This window comes from Diabrotica virgifera, chromosome 2 (genome assembly GCF_917563875.1).
Source record: "Diabrotica virgifera virgifera chromosome 2, PGI_DIABVI_V3a".
Taxonomy (NCBI): Eukaryota; Metazoa; Arthropoda; class Insecta; order Coleoptera; family Chrysomelidae; genus Diabrotica; species Diabrotica virgifera.
In genome coordinates, this window is record NC_065444.1 from 76,217,283 (window position 1) to 76,243,418 (window position 26,136).

A 26,136-nucleotide genomic window follows, 5' to 3' on the forward strand; every position below is an offset into this window, starting at 1 on the left:
AAATGCCACCAAGAAATAGCTTTTTCACAAACAAATAAGTATTTTGTTTTTTTATTGTTTTTATTATTTACTTTAACGTAAGATTATAACTTAATTCTTGTTTTCTATTTCTGATGTTTTTATTTATTTACATTCAATATTAATCTGTTTTGTTGTATAATCTACTTCGCAATAATTATGTGATATATTGGACTTAAAATGAATTCAATAATTTTTTGTAATTGGGCAACAATGTCAACTTAGATCTCTGATGTAGATAATGAAGTGCAACGGTATCTCCAGTCCAAAAAATGAAAGAATAGGGCTTTTCATCGATTGTCATTTGATTCGAGCTTCTGTCATATGCTGTATAATCTGTGTATAATATTAATATGTACGGATTATACGACATGTGACAGAAGCTCGAAACAAATGACTGTGAATGAAAAGCCCTATACACATGAACGGTCACATCAATCACTTATTTTGTATTTGCTATCTTTTTCTATAACAAACGTTTGTTATTTATAGAAAAAGACAGCAAATACAAAATAATTGATTGATGTGATCGTTCATGGGTATAGGGCTTTTCATCGATTGTCATTTGTTTCGAGCTTCTGTCAAATGTCCTATTATACTCCATGTATAATATTAATATACACGGATTATACAACATGTGACAGAAGCTCGAAACAAATGACTGTGAATGAAAAGCCCTATTCTTTCATTTTTCCAACTGTGTATTGTACGGACTGTATTATTAATTAGGTTAAGCATATTACCTGTGTGATATAAGCTATTGGAACAGCACAGTCTCTCAAACAACGAACAGTTGAAAGTGAACTTCTGTCAATATCTTTTTCTAAAAAATGTTTTGAACATACTCCTCTATTAACAAATCTGATCTATACTTCATGCCTTCTTCGCAGGATCTTCTGGAAAGCTAAAAATACAAAATATATGCATTACTAAGCATTATTAACAAATTTTAGTTTTAAATAAAACACATGATTAATGAACTTACAAAATATTATGAAACAGCTTATAAATTGTTTATTAGTACAGTCGGTTCCCTAGAGACAACTGGCTAGTGATTTTAGTAGGTAATTTTTTTGTTTTTGGCCAATTTTGCCAAAATTACTAACTATTTGGTAATTATTAACTATTTAGTTATTATTTTTTTTGACAATTTTACCAAATTGGCAAAATTATTTACTAAAATCACTAGCCAGTTGTGTCTGAGTCTTAGTGGTACTGAGACTGAGTTTAGCAAACCGACTATAATATTCTGTGTATTCATTTATTGGTACTATTATAGTGTGTGGTCTACCATCCTGTTTATAAAGGCATACATTAGCAAAAACGCAAGAAAAAGAATTATTTTAATTTTACAAATAATCCTTTTGTTATTATCTTTACAATATTTACTATTTTAGTTAGGAATAAGCGAGGTTTGTGGCTTATTCGCAATTATTAAAATAATAAATGGATATGACCAATTATTAACTTATAAAATAATAATTCTTCTGATTTATGCATTTTATTTTCTGAAATACGGGGCATGCCTTTGTTTACATATTTGCATACTAACCTTTGAAACGTTATTCCTGCAGATTTTTTATCTACATTGCTTCTGCTACTCCAACTGTGTTGAGAACAGGACACCATTGTATGCACTATGTTAATAATACTATTAAAGTTATTATAAAAGTATCCGAATTAAAAAAATATTCTTAAAAAGCACAAATAAAAACAAACAACGATCACGCACGGCAAGGGCAAGGTGGCCAAGATGGCCGAAGCGCCGAAGTGAGGTCGTTGGTCGACATTGGTCGTTTTTAGTCACGTGATGCCCTCTCTAAGCGCCATGCACAAATACATGCGCGGCGAATTTGAAAATGAACGCAAAAGAATAATTATAAATGACTCTCTTCGTTTTTGCACAAGTTTCTGTTATATCTGTTATTCTGTAATGTTATATCTGTTACACGTATTTATTATTTGGCAACTTAAAATATAGGAACATTGGTAGTATGTTCACAGAATGTCTTGTGGTAACATTCCAGGAATAATTTAATCAGATGTTCACCGAACGTTCCCTAAATGTCCAGGACATTCAAATATTGATAGAACTTTGGTAGTACATTCCTGGAATATTTTGTGTTGTTAGGGTAGTGTCGATGTATACTAGCCCAGGGGGACCGACGGCTTAACGTACTCTCCGAGGCACGGTGAACAGCTCGTATCATTTTTAGAAATGAAAATGGATTGTCTGTGCCGGGGGCGCCGGGACTCGAACCCATGCGCTCTGGCTTATTAGGCCAGTATCATGCCGCTGCGCTACGGCTGTTCACATCTCTACTCTGAAAATAATATTTATCGCAGCTTTGCACGAAACTGAAGAAGGTGTTCTACTACTCTGAAAGAATATTTATCGCAGCTTTGCACGAAATTGAAATAGGTGTTCTACTAAACGGGTACTGAATTATACTATTTGTGGACAACCTAGAATACCCTATGAACAAGATCACGTATTACAGTCAACAATATAGACTCAATATAAACGTAAAGAAGACAAATCGTTATCAAGAACAAGATAACAGAAGGTCAACTCTACATCAACCAAACCCCTGTAGAAAGAGTAAGGCACTACAACTACCTCGGCACCTTAATAAATGAGGAATGGACCAACAACCAAGAGATAAGTGCGCGTATCGGAAAAGCTAAATCCACCTTCAACCGTATGGGGGTATTCTTCAAGGGTCTACCTCAAAATCCCGACAGCCAAAATTCCGACAGCCACAGTTCCGACGGCCAGAATCCTGACACACCAGAATCCCGACAGACCAAAATCCCGACAGGTCAGAATCCCGACAGGTTTGATAAGTTTATTTTTAACATATAATTACATTTATTTCTTGTTTTTTGTTTATGTCCACCTGTTTTTTATTTTTTGTTACTAAACAAAAGTATTTACCATTTAATATGAACTAATTTTCTAATTTCTAACATGGGTATATGAAATAAATTATTTTTTGCCAATATATAGTCCAATAATATATATACAGTAGAACCCCGATTATCCGTGTGCGGATTATCCGGGCTGCGGATTATCCGTGCTATGATTTTCTATTACTTAAATTGCATTTTTGAGGTTTTATCAAAATAGCGTCACTGTAAATCACTCGACGGAAACTCTATACGCGGAGAGGGAGACTCATAATGAAAGATTTATTTTTTCTGTTGTCTTTTTATGGCAGGGCTATATGTATGGATATACGTACATATGTATTACAATAAGAAATAAATGTTCGGATTATCCGTGCTTTTCAATTATACGTGCCAACGTCCGGTCCCGAGGAGCACGGATAATCGGGGTTCTACTGTATAATCAAATCCTGAATTCAAGTTTACTTTCATATAATATACATATATTATCATGTCACTTACAACCTTCCATTTCAGTAAGTATAGCTTTTATATTATAAAATGAATTGTTTAAATAAATTTTTCTTTTAAAATACAGAATTAGTACCCGTACTTATTAGTAAGTAATAATTTTTCGATTTCAATACTCTACAATCTACAATATGATTTGGTATTGCATTTGAAAAGGAAACAATAAATATTCAAAATGTAGTGGTCAGAATTTTTACTTATGCGAGGATTGTTGCATGTCGGGATTTTGGTCTGTCGGGATTCTGGCGTGTTGGTGTTTTGGCTGTCGGGATTTTGGCTGTCGTGATTTTGGGCGCTACCGATTCTTCAAGAGCCACAACCTCTTCCTGGGTATAAAGGTAAAAATGCTGCAATGCTACGTCTTCTCTGTCCTTTTTATGGTGTTGAATTTTCAACATAATAGTGTTCCTGCAAGGAAAAATATTTGGAAAGCGAGGTCCAGGAAAAAGCAGAACATCCAGCTCAAAGAATCTCAGAACCTGGTTCAACACAATATCTGTGCAGCTTTTAAGTTAAGATTAATTGTGAGATTACAAATTAAGGGACCAATTCGTGATTGAACGCCAAGAGTTGAATCTTGTGTCACGTTTAAGTGAAGTCACATGAAGTGAAGCCACGTCATTTTGAACATTTGTTGTACATTTGCGCACATGAAAAAATATTAGTATCACTTTCTGTTATTGTTCTAGTTTAATGTTGTTGTATTAGATAGTTCTGGATAGTATATTAAAGAAATGAAAAATAAACGTTAAGATGTTTTCTTTTTGGCATAAAAGCGCTGTCTGTTACGAGAAATAAGCAGAAGAGATTTTTTTTCACAAATTGAACGATAAATTCAAAAATAATTTTTTATTTAAAATATCTTAGTGGCGCATTACTTTTTTCTTTAAACTATTCAGAACATTACTCGTATGTGCGCCAATGATGTATATACAATTCTTAAATGTATATCAAAACGGGCGCAATACAGTGGCGGCTCGTATAACTTTAGGAAGGTAGTGCCAGAATCCGGGCAGCTGCCTAAATTTTTAGTGACGGTTTCACGATATTGTCAAAAAGGATATAAAATAGAAATAAAAAAAATAGGTGCAGATATTTTTATCTTATATTACTATTTTTGGGATGCCAAGAAATTGACCAAAATTTATCAAAACAGTTCCGTAAATTAAGTAATTAACAATAAAAAAACTCAACTTACCACCAGTATTTACTGCTGATGTACTTTTTTTTCATCACTAGGTGGGGAATCTGCAAACAGGCGTCGGAAGTAAACATTTCCAACAGTTCTGGGTTCCTGAGCTGAAACCTCATCAGTGTCACGTCGACCAGTTTGGCCCTAAATCGGACCTCCCTGCCCTTCGTAACTCCGATGTGGCCGGGACCAGCTAAACCCCACCCCTCTCATACTAGGGCATCAGGGTGGAATCGCCCGTTAGGGCATGATTTCTCCCCGATGTCCTTCTTTTGCTCGATTCTCAGTCGCTCGTCATCACGCATCAGCTTCCGTCTCTCGCACTCATCCGACCACCACGTCCTTTAATCCTATGCTGTCAATCTTTCATTCTTCCTACCACTGCTGATGTACTTGAAGTTTGTTGTTACGATTTGGTCTTTAGAGCCTATTTAGAAAATTATAAAAATAACACTATTCTATTATTTACACACACGCAAAAAGTTATTTAATATCACTTTTAAAGTTTACGATATGTGAAGTCCATCCTTCTTTCTTTTTTGGTGGCAAAGTTTTCAATGACTTTATTATTAAAATTGTCAATGCCATTTACAAAATGTCTTTCTGCAGACAGCATACCTAAAGCACTTAGTCGTTCTTCCTTCATGGTATTTCTGAGGAATGTCTTAATTCGTTTTAGCATTGAAAAACAACGTTCTGATTCAGATGTTGACATGGGAATGGTTATTAATATACTTAAAAGTTTACCAGTTTCTTCAAATGTACATTTTAAACCTTCATCATTTAATAAAACTGATAACGGAACAGCCCCAGAGGTAGTACTTAATTCGTCTCGCTGATACAATACTTGTAATTAAGTTTTAAGCCGAGTTTTGTTTAAAAATAAAAATTGTGTGCATGTTTCATTAAGAAATGATTCGGGGAACTTATCCTTATAAGCAGAAAACTTCTCTGACATAAATAAAAGAAGCAACTAAATGTCCGGAGAAGGTAAACCTTGTTTTTATTCGCAACAAAACTGCATCGCATATCTCGTCACCTCCAAACAAAACGCATACAAAACAGAACAGTTTATTAGTTTGTTCGCAACCACACAACCAGCTATTTTTATCATAAATAGTTTTGTATCACGAGGTTTTTTCCTGGTTTTCCCTCGTGATTTACTATGGAATCTCTAACGCGAGAATTTTACTGTCATCTTTTTTTTGCGACTTTTTAAAGACAGATCACATGCTATGATTTTTTGTGACGGATATTCTTGAGTTGGGATTGATTTCATGTAATCGAATGAACTATCTTTTAGTAAAGTCGTCCCAGGAACGCAACTCATAAATATTGGCGATATCATTTTAAAGTCTTCTACTTTAAAATGTATAATATACGTCTGAATTGCCAATATAAATGAGTCAGATTAAATAAATTATTAGAAGAATTTTTTTACTTAACAATAACATTTTTGTTTATTTTAATAGTATTTTGTATTTTGACAACGAAACCCGATTTGGGCTTCGAAACGTTAATAAATTCATTTTTTAGTAAAATTGTGGCTTATTTCCCATAGAAAATACTTAATTATAAAAATGCCACAAGGAAATAGCTTCAGAACAACATAAATAGTTTTATTAAACTTACGACAGCGAAGTTTTTGTCAATTTCCACTTTGTTTTTCAATTTTTAAATCGGGTAAAGGCCGACCGAATTCTTTATTTTGAAGTTTTTTTTCTAACGAAAAACCACCAAAAGAGTTTTTTAATATACTAATTTGATTCATTGTCAATAAATAAATTAAACATAGAAAATAATCAAAATATTATTTATATACCTACGACACCCACGACCACGATGCACTAATAATTACAAATTAAAAAATATAGTAGAGTATAAACACAAATATACAATACAGTAGTAGATAATAAACACAATAGCGTCAAGCGAACTCGTAAAGAAACTAGAAATAGATCTAAAACATTGTATCTTAAGATCTACTTTTCTAGATTTCGAGCCTGGCACGGAGAGTCCAATTTAAACGTATATTAAAAATGCAATACCGCTCTATCTCTGTCACTTACATAGGATGCTCATACAGCATCTTTCTCTTTTCTGGCGTGCCACTATACCTTTCGGCACCGGGATTTTCATGATCTTCATCCCTTATCCGGTCAGCTGTGGGTGGCCAGAGTCGGTGGTTAGATGTGCATTGCGCTACACAGAAATAATCACAAAAAAATTAACAGGCATTAAGATGTTTTTAAGATAAAAAATATGTTTCTGCATAGTTAGCAAGGTAGTGCCATGGCTCTATGGCACTACCTCACGGGCCGCCACTGGCGCAATAAGACTCTTAGAGCCCATCAAATTTCATTTTCATATCTCAGCCAGTTTCAGAGCAACAAATAAATCGTCAGTTTGTAAGAAAGAGTTCAACGCCCCGTATTTCGGAAACGAAACAGTTACGGACATGAAATATGTATTTACATAGCAAACTGTCAATATTTTAATATGCAGAATCACCCCCATAAAGTTTGTTGCACTTATTTTGACTGGCACCCTCCATATGACACATCTTTCGGTTCACCTGTCAGCTACTTGTGCTTCCCGAAAACGGCGGAAAACGGCGAAAAAGACGGAAAAATCAATTTTTTAAACTTTACAGCAACAAGTTTGTTTTAATTTTTTTTTTCACCTTCAAAAATATAGGGGTTGATAACATGCAGAGCTGAGTCATGCCAGGTGAGGGTTACCTACTGAACATGACCGTTAATCGGAGGGTGTACTAGCGCTTGGTCTATACAGGGTGAGGCAGATAAAGAGCCTATTAGAAATATCTCGAGAACTAAATGCAACAGAATCATGAAAATTGGAATAAAGGGGTTTTGAAGGATGGTCTATTAAATGAAAATATTTTCATCTCAACTTATAACTTCGTTTTTTTAATGGGATACCCTGTATATTTTTACATTTTTGGATTCTCTTCGATGTCTTCTTTCTTAAAATATGAGGTTTTGTAATATTATACAGGGTGTTTTAAAAGATAATTACGTTTTTTTATTAATTTCGTAGCAAAATTAACACCCTGTAGAATTGTAGTAGTTTGTCATCTAAAACTCTACTTACTTTCAAATGATTTTTAATATACTCTACTATTGTTAAGAATCATTTGTATAGCTAAATTTTTAATTTTAGTATACAGGGTTGGTCGAAACTCGGAATGAGTATTTTCTGAGTTTTCTTAAATGGAACACCATGTATTTTAATATTGTAATGAAATGATATTTTATGGTACTTTTCTATTTCTTAAGCATTCCCTATACCTAACTGCTTTAATTTGTGCTTAATGGTTAATCGCACCAACAATCTTAACTACGTAGGTATTTTGATAGCTAAACCATTATTGGTAATTTTAAGGACCAGTCTGGATTAATATGTATTTATTTCTAAAAAATTATTTGGGATTGAGTATTTTCACGGCCAACCTAATAAAATTTTACGTATTTTTTGTTGCAATTAATGTTTAGTTTGAATCACCAATAACTCACAAATTAAAGCAGTTAGGTATAGGGAATGTTTAAGGAATAAAAAAGTACTATAAAATGTCATTTCACTACAATACAAAAATACAGGGTGTTCCATTTAAAAAAACTCAGAAAATACTTATTCCGAGTTTCGACCAACCCTGTATACTAAAATTAAAAATTTAGCTATACTAATGATTCTTAACATTAGTAGAGTATATTAAAAATCATGTGAACGTAAGTAGAGTTTTAGATGGCAAACTACTACAATTCTACAGGGTGTGAAAGTTGCTACGAAATTAATAAAAAAACAAAATTATCTTTTAAAATACCCTGTATAATATTACAAAACCTCATATTTTAAGAAAGAAGACATCGAAGAGAATCCCAAAATGTAAAAATATACAGGGTGTCCCATTTAAAAAAACGAAATTATAAGCAACTTCCGGTATAACCGGAAGTTGCAAAGAGATGAAAATATTTTCATTTAATAGACCATCCTTCAAAACCCCTTTATTCCAATTTTCATGATTTTGTTGCGTTTAGTTCTCGAGATATTTCTAATAGGCCAGTTATCTGCCTCACCCTATATAGCGAATATTTTTATTAGCGTCGGCAGTTAGCCATTCCACAACCAAGGAAATAGGTATGCTTTTTATTAAAGGCAGGTCGATCGTAGTCCTAGTTTTGGTTTTAGTATTATTTTGTCTATCCTAGCTCAAGTATTGTCGCGTGCACGCGATCCCGGCTTCAGTTAAAAATTACGAATACAGTGGGCACGTTACAAACATTTCCAATTCATCACATTGCAACGATGTGTTTGCAACTAATCACGGTAAAACAATAAGAGGTGAGTGTTTTAAATAAGTAGGGGTGAGGGAAATAGTGATATAAATTTAAAATTTCAAAAAAATTGCTATGTAAGATGTTTTAAAGTGATTAATTCTTATATGAACAACAGAGTTGGGGTTCTGTCTTATTTACATAAATATTTCGTTTATCCTAAAATCAAATTTGATTTACCACTGATATTATTTTTATATTGTTGAATGAAAAATTCTTAGAAATATTTTGATAAATTAGAAATAATTTAATTTAATATTCTTAGAAATATTAAAAATTCTTAGAAAATTATAAACACCCCCCATTATCTTCAGTCCTGACCCACCCCCCGGAGGGAAGATCTTGTGGTGTATATTATCCGTCTCCAAAAATCTGGCAGTGTCAGAGAGAAAGTCAAATTTCTTTTACCTCATGCATAAGTCTTTTATTCCTGTAATTTGATCGATCCAGTATTCGGCATTAGTGATGTAGCAAATATTCGTATTCGCATTCGCATTCGCGAATATTCGCATATTTTTCCATATTCGCATTCGCATCCGCGAAATTTTTGCGAATGTTTTGCTAATATGAATTATCAGAAAAAAAAAATAATTTGAAGGTAATATTATGTTAATAAAGACAAAATCTATTCACTGCTCATCTTTTTTTTTTAAGAAAAGGTAACTTAACCTCGTATATCTAGTCATATTATCAGCCTTCACTTTATTTTATTATTTGGTATTATGTAATAAAATACAGCTTAAGATTTAGGTTGATTTACACTAAATGTCAAATAAGTTCTCATTAGAAATTTAGAAAACATTACAAAAATGGAAACAAATTTAAAAAACTGGTAGCAGATATTCGCATTCGCATTGCTGTTTTATGCCTTTCCTCTTTTCACCAACTATATCTACCATGACCCGCTGTACATAGACAATCCGGATTTTAGACACCATCTTTTTGCATCAGCTTTTGAATTTACCCAACAGAACCATTCTTGACAATTTGTGACGTCTTCATAACGCCAAAGTGCCCAACTGATGCACCATCATGTAACTGACACAATATTTCTTTCAGTGTATTTTTGGGTACAATTAACTGTAGGGCCGGCGTAGCTCAGCGGTAGGATGCCTGACATGCTGGTAGGCCGGGGTTCGAGACCAAGCGCCGCGCCGGCGAGATTTTTAAAAATGTCGATAGGCCCCAGGTCGACTCAGCCAGCATAAAATGAGTACCTTAGGTAAAACCAGGGGTAATAATAGGCGGTTGAAGCGTAGCACTGGCCCTGTTACCTTCCTTGTATACCGTAGACCCTAGATATAGCAGACTACCCTGCTATAATCTCAAAGCCGCGTCAGTGGTATAAAACGGGAGACTATTATTATATTAACTCTAGTTTAGATTCCGTACCAACGTCATTTCCAACGTCATTTCCGTGCCAACGTCGTGATCATCTTTTAATACCTGGCAATTCCATTGTCTCCAGAAGGTTCAAAGTTATGTAATACATGTACTTATATCGTATTAGGATGGTCCTTTACCTTCTCGCTTAGGCATTTTATAGTTGTTCAGGTTGTCATTGATCATTTTTTGGGACAATACTACGTCGCACATGGCTAATTCGCTCCAGAGCCGGATTTAAGGCAGTGGGGGCCCCTGGGCAGAATTAGTGTGGGGCCCTACCTCCTACCATTAAAAAATTGTTGTTATAACTATGATACAGCCAACTACAAAGTTTTCCCTTTTAGAAATTAAAAAAAATGTTGATGTACTTTTATAAATATATTTTTAAATACTATGAAATACAAGAGCTGTATCTTGTAGTAAAATATTTGGTTAAAGTACGGGAACTTTTTTTCGGTATGCTTCAGTGAGTGAGCTTCAATTTCATTGGGAGATAACTTTTCCAAATAATGTAAAAATTCAAAACTGGAATGAATGGATTCATATGCAGAAAGCTTCTGACTTAAAGAGGAAATGAAGTGATCTATAATACCGATACAATTTTTGAGTCCTAAATTTCGCTGATGTTGTCAGTTCAGTCTCTGAAATATTCCTTAAAACAATATAAATTCTTTAAATGATCCAAGTGCTATCAATACTTGTATCTTGGAGAATACGACTTGTGCTGTTTGGCCTCTCTAAGATTTCATTCCAAAATATTTCAAAAATATTCCTGTCTCCAGTAAACACATTCGATTATACTAACCATTTGCATCGCTACGAGTTTCAAATTGTTGCTCATCGTCTTCTGAAATTTTGGATAATATTCATTTGATGACCTTATGATTACTAGATGAATATCTAGTAATATTTACTCTTTTAGGAACAATAATAGATCTACTACGGTCGGCGTTGCTCTCTCGTTTAAAGACGCAACTTTTAAACATTCGATTAACAAGTTGTATCTGTATGTAGAGGAAGGAAAAAATACATATAGTTCATATAGTCCAAGAAATCAAAGAATACCATATTGCAGCAGGACAACACTCAGCTGCAGCTTTTGCAACTTAATTTAGAGAGTGGGCGGCACACGGAATCCACAACACCAAAATATTATGTTATCTAATTTTAGCCTGAACACCATTCTATTTTCCTCTCCACTCATAACTGACGCGTTATCCTAGGACTGTCCCCTGCAGTTTTTCAAATCAATATTATCTTCTTGCAAGAATGTCATTCGAGAAATAAATATATTTTCTGCTTTATGACCGTGATTTAGTAAGCATATGAGAAACCTTCCATATAACGAAATATCACAGTTACTTGATTGACAAAAATTATTATGGGCTTTGTGGGGGCCCCCTAGAATGTGGGGGCCCCCTAGAATGTGGGGGCCCCCTAGAATGTGGGGGCCATGGTCAGCTGCCCAGCCTGCCCTCCCTTAAATCCGGCCCTGATTCGCTCCTCTAATTTGGCCTCTTGACGATGCAGCTGAATGGATTTGTCCTTTCTTATGCTCTATGTCACAATCATATTCTTGTGCTACTACCGTCTTGCCGTTTGGATTACGAAATTGTAGGAGCCACTTCAGAGCTGTGCGATCAGTTCGAAGAAGAAATATTCGACCATACATTTCGTGAAAATGTTGACATGTCTTCACTACACCTAAAAGTTTTTTTCTGGCAACGCAGTAATTTCCTCCTGCTTTTTACCTTCTGCCTAGGTAGCTTAATATTAATTTTCCTTAAGTGCCCTCTAGTGCAGTCATTGAAGCTTTTTAGCTCAGAAGTTTTTTACTATGAACCGATTTACATGAAATTTTGGAATTAGGCTTATCCTACCCTTAACTTCAAAAGTGATATTGACCCGAACTCCGTTTTCACCCTGGGGGTGGTTGCCACCCCTTTTCGGTAGTGAAATTTTTTTTTTTCAAAATAACCTCGGACATGGATAGAAGATCTAATTTTTATTAGAAATAATAGATAATAAAAGGTACAAATAATACTAAACAAACTATTTATTTTATAACCGAACCGTATTATAATAATATACAAACAAAGAAATTAAGATGTGTCTTCTACAACGTATACTTCCAGACTCCTGTAAAAATATCAAATACATAACTACTAAAATCGCTTTCACATCCATATGTCTTGTAACACGATACTTTCATGTAATCAATCCTATGTAAGAGTTTTCGACCTAAAAGGTTCGGGGAATTAGCCCGCCCACTTTGACTGCTATGTCCATTTTAACACTAATAAGAATACCATAATTTATAGTTGAATATATTCTAACATCCCCTCGCAACTAAAATTATTTTTGAATTAGTCAAACAGACCCCCTTTACTACTTAAGTACTCTAACTTAACCCTATACAGCGGCTTAGTCAACATATCAGCTATCATATCCTCGGTAGGACAATACTTAAAGTTAACGACCCCTTTTTCATGCAATTATTTTACGAAATGGTACTTTGTATCGATATGTTTTGTCCGATTACTGAATTTGTGATTTCCTAAAAGTTTTAGACAGCTTTGATTGTCTTCGTATATAACTATTTCCGGCTCTAAACCCACAAATTCCTTTATAACCTGTTTTAACCAAATTGCTTCCTGAGAGCCTTCAGCCAATGCTATGTACTCTGCTTCAGTTGATGATAGAGACACGCAATTCTGTTTTCTACATCCCCAATTTATAGGCGAACCCCGTAATAAAAATATATACCCGCTATTGGATTTTCTGTTCCCCTTGTCTTCTGCCCAGTCAGCGTCTGCATAGCCGTATAATGCATTATCTGTTCCTTCTTGTCCTAAAATAAGCTTTTTATATTTAGTTTTCTTTAAATATCTTAACACCCTCTTTGCTTCGTTCCAATCTACTTCTTTTGGATTTTTATTCTGTTGACTTAGTATGGTGACGCTTGCCAATATATCCGGTCTAGTATTTACCGCAATATATAATAAACCACCAATCAGTTGTTGGTATATTTCACTGTTTTTCATCGGCTTCTCTCTGCTAAGCTTATAGTATCCAACATCCAGCGGTATATTGGACTCTTTTGCATCTTTCATCTTAAACTTGTTCAGCAATTTGTCAATATAACTGGCTTGATTTAAACTATACAGGGTGTCCCAAAAAGATTGGTCATAAATTATACCACAGATTCTGGGGTCAAAAATAGGTTGATTGAACCTCACTTACCTATATACAATAGTGCACACAAAAAAAGTTACAGCCCTTTGAAGTTACAAAATGAAAATCGATTTTTTTTCATATATCGAAAACTCTTAGTGATTTTTTATTGAAAATGGACATGTAGCATTCTTATGGCAGCCACATCTTAAAAAAAAATTAAAGTGAAATTTGTGCACCCCATAAAAATTTTATGGGGGTTTTGTTCCTTTAAACCCCCCCAAACTTATGTGTACGTTACCATTAAATTATTATTGTGGCACCATTAGTTAAACACAATGTTTTTAAAACTTCTTTGCCTCCTAGTACTTTTTCGATAAGCCAGTATTTATCGACATATTTTGAATATTTGTCGAATACACCACATATTTGTATATGGTTAAGTATGATTATAGAGACCTCTTAATAATCTGACAATTTATTTATAATTTACATTTTTAGGTATATTTTGAAAAAGAAGCCACATCCCGATAAAAGGTGACTTGTCAAAAAAAGACTAAGAGGCCAAAAAGTTTTAAAAACACTGTTTGTAACTAATGGTACCACAGTAATAGTTTAATTGGAACGTACACAAGCATTTGGGGGGGTTTAAAGGAACAAAACCCCCATAAAATTTTTATGTAAATATATTAAAAAAGTAGCCGCATCTCGATAAAAACTGGCTTATCGAAAAAATACTAAGAGGCAAAAAAGTTTTAAAAACGTTGTGTTTAACTAATGGTACCACAATAATGAATTAATTGGAACATACACAAAAGTTTGGGGGGGTTTAAGGGAACAAAATCCCCATAAATTTTTTATGGGGTGGACAATCTTCACTATAATTTTGTTTTAAGATGTTCCTGCCATATTAATGATACATGTTCATTTTCCATAAAAATTCTTTTATAGTTTTCGATATATTGAAAAAAATCGATTTTCATTTTGTAACTTCAAAGGACTGTAACTTTTTTCATGAGCACATTTGCACTAAGGTAAGTTAGGTTCAATCGAACTATTTTTGACCCCAGAATGTGTGGTATAATTTATGACCAATCTTTTCGGGACACCCTGTATATCCCTTGATCGCACCTTTCAATCTTCATACCTAGATAATTTTGTAATAATCCCAAACTCGTTATTTCAAAATTACATTTTAGATTCTCTTCAAATGTATCAATTACCTGTGTATCCTTTGCTGCTATTAAAATGTCATCCACGTATATAAGTACGTAAACCCTTTCATTATTTATTACCTTGATATATAAACATGTATCAATATTGCTTTTACAAAAATTCTCTTTAGATAAAACTTCATCAAGCTTTTTGTTCCAAGTTCTGGCAGATTGTTTCAAACCATATAAACTTTTATTTAATTTGCAAACACAACTTGTATCCTTTTCTTCAAATCCCTCAGGCTGTTTCATAAAAATTTCTTCTGACAGTTCTCCATTTAGAAAGGCTGTTTTTGCATCTATATGCCTTACTATGAGATTTTTTCTCCATGCCTCTGTCAATAAAATTCGAAGAGTAGCTTGCCGCGCAAACGGAGCGAACACTTCATCGTAGTCTACGCCGAATTTTTGGCTAAAACCCCTTGCTACCAGCCGTGCTTTGTACTTCTTCGAGCTTTGATCTTCGCCTGTTTTTAACTTGAATACCCATTTACATGAGACTATATTCTTTCCCTTTGGTGCTTGTATTAAATCCCAAGTTTTATTTTTCCTTAATGACGTGATTTCCTCTTCCATAGCTTGCTTCCATTTTTCACTATCACTTCTTTTAAGCGCTTCTTTAAAGTTTCTAGGTTCTACTTCTTCGAGTTCTGTCAACTTTGCTATGTAGCGCTCAGGTGGAATACCTTTATTTATTCTGCTACATCTACGATCACCTGAATTCTCTATATCGAGATCTGTATCTAATTGATAGTTAGAATCACCGTCATCGTCATGGGATTCTTCCCAACTTAAGCTCTCATACGTGTTAGATGTGTCCGTAGAATTTTCTATTTCCTCCGTGTTTTCAAAATTTGCAACCTCTCTGTCTTCTACGTCGTTTGGCTCTATTTTTTCCCGTTCCATCATGGACCCAATGGATATTTCCTCACTTTTTGCCTCTTTTTTCTCGACGCATATATTTCTCTTGGAAAACACCACACTACGGCTAATTGTAATACGTCCTGTATCTACATTTAACCATCTATACGCTTTTGATTCATCAGAGTAATCTACAAATATCAGTGACTCACCTTTTGGATCAAATTTATCCTTCATTTTTTCTTTGGGAATGTGGCTATAAACCGTAGACCCAAATATTTGCAAATTCGACACATTCGGTGTTACTTTATGCTACAATTCATAGGGCGTTTTTTCTTTCGACTTAGTAGGTAATCGATTTTGCAAATAATTGGCTGTTACTATCGCTTCCCCACAAAATTTCTTTGCTAAACCCGCATCGATTAACATGCACCTAGCCATTTCAACTACAGATCGATTCTTTCTCTCTGCAACCCCGTTTTGTTCTGGAGAGTACCCCGCTGTATATTGAATTTTTATACCTTTACCCTTTAAAAATTCCCTTAAATTATTATTTACGTACTCGCCACCCCTATCCGACCTAATTACTTTTGGAACCCTACCTAACTGATTACTCGCAAATTCTATAAACTCTTTTACACATTTTACCGCTTCATTTTTATGATTTAATAAATATATAGTTGTATATCTAGAAAAATCATCAATTAAAGTCAAAATATAACGTTTACCCCCTGGAGTAACAGTCTTCATGGGCCCGCAAATATCCGAATGTAATAAGTCAAGAACATTAAATGTATTGCTATGAGAAAATTTTGGAAAACTCTTACGTAAAATTTTACCTTTCATACAGCATTCACAAGTTTCCCTAATCCTACAGTCTGTCATATCAATCCCGACTGCCATTTTCTTTTCCATTAAGTGTTTGACTGCATCCATGTCCCTGTGTCCAAACCGTCTATGCCATGTATGTTGACAGTTGCTGGAGTGCTCCAAAGCACTCAATCCATGGTCCACAGTTGAAAGTTTGTATAAGTCCGGTGAAGGCACCGCACTCGCGACGACTTTTCCGTATAAAGCGATTTTACACTCGTTTTTATCGAATTGCACATTATGTCCCGCACTTGTTAGCTTTTTCACCGAAAGCATATTTGAGTCTAATCCCGGCACATACAACACTTTGTCGATTTTTAAATTTTCCACTCCCGATCCCGTCACGCACTCAATAAGTCCTGTCCCTATACCCTGAACCTCGGAGTATTGCCCTTTCTCCGCCAAACTGACAACGCCTTTTCTGCTACCGTCAAATTGGGTATAGAATCCTTTGTAATTAACCATGTGGCTCGAAGCTCCTGAGTCCACATACCACGAAGCAGAATCCCTTTTTCCGTCCCTTGAGCTATAATTGACCATAAAACATGCATCATCAGTACCTTCAGTGACTTTATTGGCCTTTTCCTTTTTAAACGCTTTGTACTTAAAGCAATCTCGTTTAAAATGGCCCTTCCGGTTACAAAAATAACACTGCCTTGCTTCTGCCCTTGCAGTACCATTATTTTTGTTACCCTCGTATACTGACTTCATCACCGACTCCTCCTGATTTCTTCCCAAAGCTCCCTGACGTCTCCTATACTCATCTATTAATTTACTCGTAACAAATTCTAGAGTAAATTCACTCGATGGCCTACTTTCCAACGCTGTAATCAAAAAACTGTATGAGTCTGGAAGACTTCCCAGCAAAATTCCTGCTGAGAACCTGTCCTTAATTTCTTCCCCTAAGGCGGCCAGTTTATTCAACGATTCTAGGAATAAACTAATGTGTGCTTCCATATCACCATTCTCCTCTAGCGATAGCCTACAGATTTGCTTTAACAAAAACACCATACTAGACAAACTTGATTTCTGATGATACTCCCTTAGCGCTATCCACGCATCGCGCGCGAATTCCCTGTTCCGGATATGCACTAATTGATTAACGTCAACAAGTAAGGCTATAGTTGACAAAGCCTTATCATTTTGTTTTTTCCAAGAACTGCTTCGATCTGCTTCTAATGGTAACTCACTCGAAACTATTTCCCATAGATCAGCATTGATATGATCACTAAATAAGTCCAAGATTGATAGTTCTTGCCGTTCAACTTTTCGACGTTATATTTCGCACTCTCCGCCATTATGTATTCGGTTAACACGAAAATTTCGCGACTGTACACTTTTAATTATTATCTTAATACAGGTGAGCTAACAACGTAACTGAGCCCAGAACCTATTAGAAATAGTAGATAATAAAAGGTACAAATAATAGTAAACAAACTATTTATTTTAACCGAAAAACCGTAATATTACAATATACAAAGAAATTAAGATACGTGTTTCTACAACGAGATATTCTTCTAGACTCCTGTAAAAATATCAAATACAAAACTACTAAAATCGCTTTCACATCCATATGTCTTGTAACACGATACTTTCATGTAATCAATCCTATGTAAGAGTTTTCGACCTAAAAGGTTCGGGGAATTAGCCCGCCCACTTTGACTGCTATGTCCATTTTAACACTAATAAGAATACCATAATTTATAGTTGAATATATTCTAACAATTTTAAGCAACAAATGTTGTATAAAGTTTTTCCAAAAACCCCATATTTTTCAAGTTATTGGCAATTGAAAATTCTGAATTTTCTCACGATTTTCAACAGTTTTTTTCAAATATCTCCAAAAATATGCATTTTAACGATAATATTATACTAAACAAAATTGTAGCAGGTAAAAAAATGAGCAAGTTGGTTTTTTAAAGAGTGTTCTAAGTGCAATATTAAGCGAGACATTGAAGATCAAAGCCGTTTTTGATTTTGTGTGAAATTTAATCGATGTATTCAATGCCATCTAGCGGAGAGCGAATAAATTTTATGCATGCTAATGAGAAAGGATTTTATAGTGCTTAAAAAAAAGCTTTAAAATGAGCACTGTTAAAAGTCTTTTGTACGTAAAATAAGTGAGCTGTAATGAAAAAAGTCTTGATGTGTCCTTGCTAGATTTTCTGTCCATCTTAGTCTTCCTATTCTTATAAGAGATATATATTGGTATGTGTCGATGATGAATTCATTGAGTATTCCAGTATTTGCCTTAGCACAAAGATCTGGTCTGTTGTTGATCGACCAGACCTAAAACCACTGATATTCGTAAAGAAGCTCATCTGAATGTGCACTGTGCACTTAGCGACCATATAAGATACTCGAAAATATTTTGTAAGCTGTATTAAGGAGGGTTATTCCCCTATAGTTTCTACATTCCAATTTATCACCCTTTTTGTGTACCGGGCAAACGATACCAACTTAAACTCTATAGCTATGTAATGGTACCTACACATTTTAACTAAATGTTTTATATCAAGTATTGTTATTTTTATTGAAGGATTTTCCATGCGATTATTTACCAATAACACCTTGTACAAGAACCCTTGTAGGCAGGGCTGGCGATAACGGGCCTGCAAGGGATACACTGCGGGCCGGCGCCGTTATTTAGGGGGCGCCATAATGAGCTTTTTTTTCTGCTGGTGTTACACAAAATACTAATTCTAAAAAACCGAAGGGCGTTTACACTACTTTTGCAGGCTGGCACCTTATACCTACCCTAGCACCGGTTCTGCTTGTAGGTACATTACTATTCCTCCTCGGTGTATCACGGCATCAGTGATATATTCAATTAATTCCAACTCGTCATCCTGCAATGATATGTAAATAAATTGTATAAACAGGTGTTAAGAATAATGTGGTTTTGGTTTTGGTTTTCTAGACAATCTGTAGACTCAAATCTCGACCTGCTGTCCTCAGTTGTGTTAATAAATAACTTGCTCTTGGCACGAAATCGGGTCACACTTGCACTTTTTAAAGGCCGTAGCGGCGTGTTTTGTTAAAGTTAATTGCACATTTGCGACGTAAAGAAATTGAAGTAACATTCTAAATGGTTTTTTTTTGTAATTAAACTAGCTAGTTTAGTTACAGAACGAAAAATAATTTACTAATAAAAAACTATCGTTAATCGTTTTAAAATGCGAACATTTTTAATCTACGATACGATATAAAGGTCGATGGATAAAAATTGTTGGATATGTAATTTAGTATGTTAATAATTATGATAAACAAGGGGTGTCCGATCTAATTTTGTTCTGACTATAATTAATTAAAAATTAAAAATACATTAAAAAAATCAACAACAATCAACAACACAATCAAAAATCAAACAAAAAAGGTCTTTTGTAATTTTTCTCTTAAGTTGCTCGTTTTCGAGTTATAAACAATTTAAAACTGAAAAAATCTTTAGTTAGTTTAGTATATATTACCGAATAGAGCATTGAGTTACCTTTCAAATGAGCTACCACACGACCCCTATTCCCATTTAAAAAAATCATCGATGACGTCATTACGCCCAAATCGACGACGTCACTATTATGTGCTATACGTCAAAAAATCATAATTTAAAAATAAAAATCGACCTGTCAGAGCTTTAACTCTAAAAATAATTAAGTCGTTAAATAATAGACCGTTTCCACACTTTACGAATGCACTGTATTATGATACGAACTGCCTTCATTGTTCAAGCTCTAAAATTTTCTTTCCAAAAATTCATAGGTGTTTTTTTCTATTGAGGTCATTATTTTTACACCGATCGATACTAAACGTGTTGATATAAAGTTCAAACTCTTCATCGATTGTTAGACCCCGATATGTTTCTTTAAATGTGTACTAAAAATAACATTGTTTGAGTCTATTTGGGAGCTAGCAATGTAAGAAGTAGATACCTACATATTAAAGTAGAAGAAACGACAGAGAAGTTATGAAATCTATGTTACAATTGCCTTCTTCTTAACGTGCCCTATCAAGTCCTCTTGACGTTGGCGATTAACATGGCGAAACTGTCTCTGTCTCGAGCTATTCTAAATAGGTGTTCTGCTTTCTTTATTCCTGTCCACTCCCGGATATTCTTCAATCAAGAGGCCTGCTTTCTACCAATTCCTCTGCGTCCTTCGATTTTACCCATCATAATAAGTTGAAGAATATTATACCGGTCTCCCCTTACTACGTGTCCAAAATAGGCCATCTTTCTATATTTGATGTTATCAAGCAGCTCGCGGGTAGCATTTGCTCTCTTAAGGACTGCCACATTTGTCAGCATAGCCGTCCATGGTATTTTCAGTATACGTCTGTGCAGCCACATTTCAAAGGCCTACAAACGGTTAATGGTGGATATTTTTAATGTCCATGCTTCGACACCATACAAGAGGACTGACTAAATGTAGCATTTAATCATGCGCTTTCGAAGTTGAAGTTGCAAGGTATCATTACAGAAGAATGACCTCATTTTTAAAAATGTCGTGCGTGCTATCTCGATTCTACATTTTATCTCTTTATCTGGATCTAGTTGTTCAGTAATATGGCAACCAAGATATTTAAAACTGGGTACTCTTTGAATTATATATCCATCAATATAACCGTGAATCTTGATGGGCCAAACGGCTAAATACCATGTATTTTGTTTTTGAACAGTTTATATTTAGCCCAAACTCTCTTCCCACTGTGTCAATGGCATTTAAAAGGTGTTGTAATCCATTCATATCATCACTTAAAATAACTGTATCGTCTGCATATCTGATTGTATTTATCAGAATTTCATTAACTTTCACACCCCATTCCAAATTATGCAGCGCTTCCTTAAATATTATATCTGAATATAAATTGAATAACAGTGGGGACAGTATACAACCCTGTCTGACACCTTTTTGTATTTTGCATATTTCTGTTGATTTTCCATTTATGCAAGCTGTCGCTGTTTGACGCCAGTATAATTTTTCTATGATTCGTACATCTTGACTATCAACTCCTTTATCCTTTAATATTTTAATTAATTTGTGATGTTGTACTCGATCAAAGGCCTTCTCATAGTCAATAAATACAGCAAAGACGTCTTTCCTTTGATCTCGGCATTTCTGCAATAACACATTTAGTGCAAAGAGTGCGTCCCGGGTTCCCAGTCCATTTCTGAAGCCAAATTGTGTCCCATCCTGGTCTTCTTCACATTTATCTCTGATTCTACTGTGGATGATACGTAGAAAGATTTTCAAAGTGTGGCTCATAAGGCTTATCATTCTATAATCGCTATAGTTTTTCGGACGTTGTTTTTTTGGTAGGGTTATGAATTCGGACTTTAACCAATCTTCAGGGATATCACCAGTCGAATAAACATCATTGAAAAGTTTGACTAGTATTCCAATGTTTTCCTCATTTATGAGCTTTAACATTTCTGTAGGTATGTTGTCGGGACCAACGGCTTTCTTGTTTTTTGCCAATTTTACAGCATGTAATATTTCTGATTTTAGTATTTCTGGTCCTTCACCTTCATCTAAAGTCTCCAGTTCTTCGGGCCTATCATCATTATACAGTTCATTTATATAATTATACCAGGTAGTTCGAATTTCGTGTTCGTCTATTATCACTTTTCCCGACAAATCAGTTATAGTATCTTACAATTGCCTAAGTGAACAAAAAGTTTTCATTATTTTTTTATCTCGAAGATTTGAGGCATGTTTCATTTTGCGAAATATCGCGAGGTTCCTATTTAAAATTTAAAATTTACCCCCCACCCCATCTGTGGAGGTCGTGTTTGGTGTCATTCAATAGATTTTTGAAAAATTATGAACACGTATTTTTCAGTTTTTCCATCTGATGTTCATTTCGCGAAATATTCGCCTTTTTTTGCGAAACTTTATGACTCACACATTTCCTTACGTCTCGCTCTAAGTGTCAGATGTTTGAAATATACCTACACGGTTCTTCATGTACTTAACTTACCTTGTCTTAATCTGACGTTTTCGAATTTTTCTAAGGATAGATTATTTTACGGACTGCCTCCAACGCGCGCCCCTGTATTACGAGTCCATGTATGGTAGGGGTATATTACAGGGTATACGGTTTCTACCTGTGTGATTTTCTGACGCGATCGAGTAACGCGCAAAGTCTCCGCTTGGGCTCCCCGATCACCAAATTTGATAGCTAGTTTTACATATTATGTTTTTATATATTTTGCGTTATGTTTGATCAATAAATTTTGTGTTAATGACATAACTGCAGACATTATGTCATGTTCTTGTAGATTGTAGATTGCAAAAGGGGTCGATTGGCCCAGTTGACCTTACTACACTGCGACCTATAAGATCTTTTGTGTATACCCTACATCTATATTTTAGTCTAAAAGGTCTAGGCTTCTAAGAAAGTCCATTATCCGTTTTGGAGCTAGGTTTGTAATCTGATCAGGATCAAGGAATACCTGTTCCAGATATTTATGGCGTTGCCGAACAATTACTCTGCAATTGCAGATAATATGTTCTGACGTCTCATCTGCCTCATCGCAGAATCTACATGTCCCACTGTCCAGTATGCCCATTTTACAGAGATGATATCTGAGTGAGCAGTGTCCAGTGAGAATTCCTGTGATTACTCTGAGATCAGATTTCTGAAGCTCTAAGAGTAATTTCGCGTACCGGGCAGAGGGTCGTAATAACCTTTTTGCCTGTCTTTGGCCTGGAACATTTTTCCAGTAGGCTGCACTGAGTTCCTTTTCATATTTTCGAACTTCTTCCATTAAGCGGCTTTTTGGTATGCCACAAAATGGTTCAGGTCCGATGAAAGGAGTACAAGCTCCTTCCTTTGCGAGACTATCGGCAATCTCATTTCCGACAATTCCTTTATGCCCTGGCACCCATAGCAACGTTAGTTTGTTGCGACTTGCCAGTTGTTTAAGGGATTGTTTGCAATTCCAGGCTATTTTTGACTCGTAAGTTGTGGACTTCAGAGCCTTCAAAGCAGCCTGACTATCAGATGCAATAAATATTCTTGCTGAGTTGAGGCCTTTCCTTAGGCAGTCTTGAGCACAGAACTCTATTGCTAATAGTTCTGCTTGAAATATTGTTGGAGCATTTCCAAGGGCTGCGGATATCCTAATATTAGGACCTGTGATCCCTCTTCCTACTCCTTCGTTTGTTTTTGACCCATCAGTATAGTAAGTGAAGGCACCTTTTGTGATTTGAGCGATTTCGTTTTCTGTCAACTCGCGGTCGTTAATAATAACATCTAACGCGAGTTCGAAATCTTGTTTTGCAGGCATTACGTCTGTAGGCATCTTCATGATTTGGGTTGTTCCAGCCCTTAATACCTCAAGATGTCCCGTTAAGTCACCGGGTTTTAGAGATTTATTCTGTGTCAGCCTATAGGCATTTTCTAGAGCGATCCTCTGTACATGTAAATGTAGTGGAGGAAGGTCTAGCATTGCCTCTAAGGTTGCGGTAGGACACGATCTCATTGCACCCGTGATCCCAATACAGGCAAGTCGTTGCACTTTTTGCAACTCGTTTATTGCCTTTTGCTGCTTTGTTTTGGTCCACCAAACCATCGCAGCATAAGTGATAATGGGTCTGACAACCGTTAAATATGACCAGTAGATCATTTTTGGCATCAGACCCCAGGTTTTACCAAAAAGCCTACGGCACATCCAGAAAGCCCTTGTTGCTTTTGTGGTAATATGAGTGAGGTGTGCATTCCACGTAAGTCTCCTATCAAGGATGACTCCTAGGTACTTAACCTCTTCTGAGAAAGAAAGGGTTATTCCATTCATGATCGGAGGCTGTAATGTTAGTTTCCTCCTTTTAGTGAACGGAATAAGTGTCGTTTTGTTGGGATTGACTGATAGCCCTTCCCTCGAACACCAAGTGGTTATAATGTTTAAGGCCTGCTGCATGCGTTCGGCAATAATACCGTCATGTTTGCCTCTAACCACTATAACTAGATCGTCAGCATAGCCCAGAGCACGAAATCCTGCTCTTTTGAGCTTTGTTAGGAGGTCGTCAACCACTAGCGACCACAGTAGAGGTGATAAGACTCCTCCTTGAGGACAACCTTTTACTGCTTTTATAGTAGTTGATTTGCCTCCTAGGTAGGTAATAATTTTCCTAGTGTTTAGCATGGATTGAATCCATTTAGTTATGGAAGGTTGGATACCTTTTGCTGTTGCGGCGGCGCTGATTGATTCATATGAGGTGTTGTCAAACGCACCCTCTATGTCTATGAATGCACATAGCGCCACTTCCTTTGATCCTATTGCCTTTTCTATGTCTTTTACGAGACAGTGCAAGGCATCCACGGTGGATTTGCCTGATTGGTAGGCAAATTGTTCTTTGTGAAGCGGTATATTTGTTAAATATTCGCTTCTTATATATGTATCAAGTATTTTTTCCATACTTTTAAGTAGAAAGGAGGTAAGGCTTATGGGTCTATATGACTTCGGCTCCTCTGGAGGGCGTTTACCACTCTTAGGAATGAAGCATACCCTAACCTCTCTCCACCCTTTTGGAATGTAGCCCAAGATGAAGCTCATCTTGAATATTTTGACTAGATGAGGAGTTAATGTATCAACGCCCTGTTATAGCAGGGCTGGAAAGATACCATCCTCTCCAGGAGATTTGTATGGCTTATAGCTATTTATTGCCCATTTAATTCTATTTTTGGTGAAGACTTTTCCCGCTAGGCTTTTTGCAGCTCTTGATGTTCTGTAATTAGATTTATCAAGATTAACCCTTGGGTCATCTTCAATGAGTGTTGATCCAGGAAAGTGAGATTGTAATAAGCAACTCATCCTTTCTTCTATGGTTTCAGTAAACTCTCCGTTTGGCTTTTTTAGAAGTCCAATACCGTTTGAGTGGTCCTTTGAGATTACTTTCTGGAGGCGTACTGCTGGGGCTAATTCAGTTATCCCCTCGCAGAATTGCCTCCATGTTCTTCTCTTAGACCTTCTAAGTTCTTTATTGTATTCTGTTAGAGCCTTTTTGTAGTCATCCCAGTTACCTATACTTTTGGCTCTATTAAAAGCTTTACGAGTTTGAGCTTTTAACTTACTGAGTTCCCTGTTCCACCATGGCACATCTCTTTTGACGGCTTTGGTCTTGATGGGACAGGCCCCCTTAAAGCAGCTAATTATCGTACGATTTAGCCATTGTGAGGCACCTTCCAGTTTCTCTATGGTTTCAATCGAATAAGTTACGCCTTCAACATCTGACCTTAGGGTGTCCTTATATGCACACCAGTCAGTATGTTTCGGTATTCGACAGGACTGTATCTGTTCCCGCTCAGCCTCGACATCGAACCTTATGGTTCTATGATCCGACATCGATACCTCATCGGAGACATGCCAGTTCTGTATTAGATTTGTAGCAGACCAGAGCAACTAGTTAAGGTGATGTCAAGCACCTCTTTCCTATTTGCAGTGATAAAAGTTGGTTTGTTACCTCTATTAATAATGTCTATATTGGAGTTAGCCAAATATTCTAAAATGTACTCCCCACGTTTGTTCGTGTTTGTGCTGCCCCTTACTATGCTGTGGGAGTTCGCATCACATCCAAGGATAAGTTGTCTGTTCTTTTTGTTGCACCAACTGATGAGGCCTTTCACTTCCTCTGGCGGAGGTTGGTCTTCA

At 35.7% G+C, this 26,136-nt stretch overlaps 2 protein-coding genes across 3 annotated transcripts in view; one reads left to right on the plus strand and one right to left on the minus strand.

Moving 5' to 3' along the window:
* The window catches only part of LOC114334514 (uncharacterized), a 72,036-nt gene that overhangs the window by 23,341 nt on the left and 22,559 nt on the right, over positions 1 to 26,136 (minus strand). The window lies entirely within an intron of this gene.
* The window catches only part of LOC114334513 (V-type proton ATPase 116 kDa subunit a 1), a 189,568-nt gene continuing 172,372 nt past the window's right edge, over positions 8,941 to 26,136 (plus strand). The window contains exon 1 of the mRNA XM_028284567.2: positions 8,941 to 8,992. The gene's annotated coding sequence lies outside the window, so the exon portion shown is untranslated. The remainder of the gene's footprint in view (positions 8,993 to 26,136) is intronic.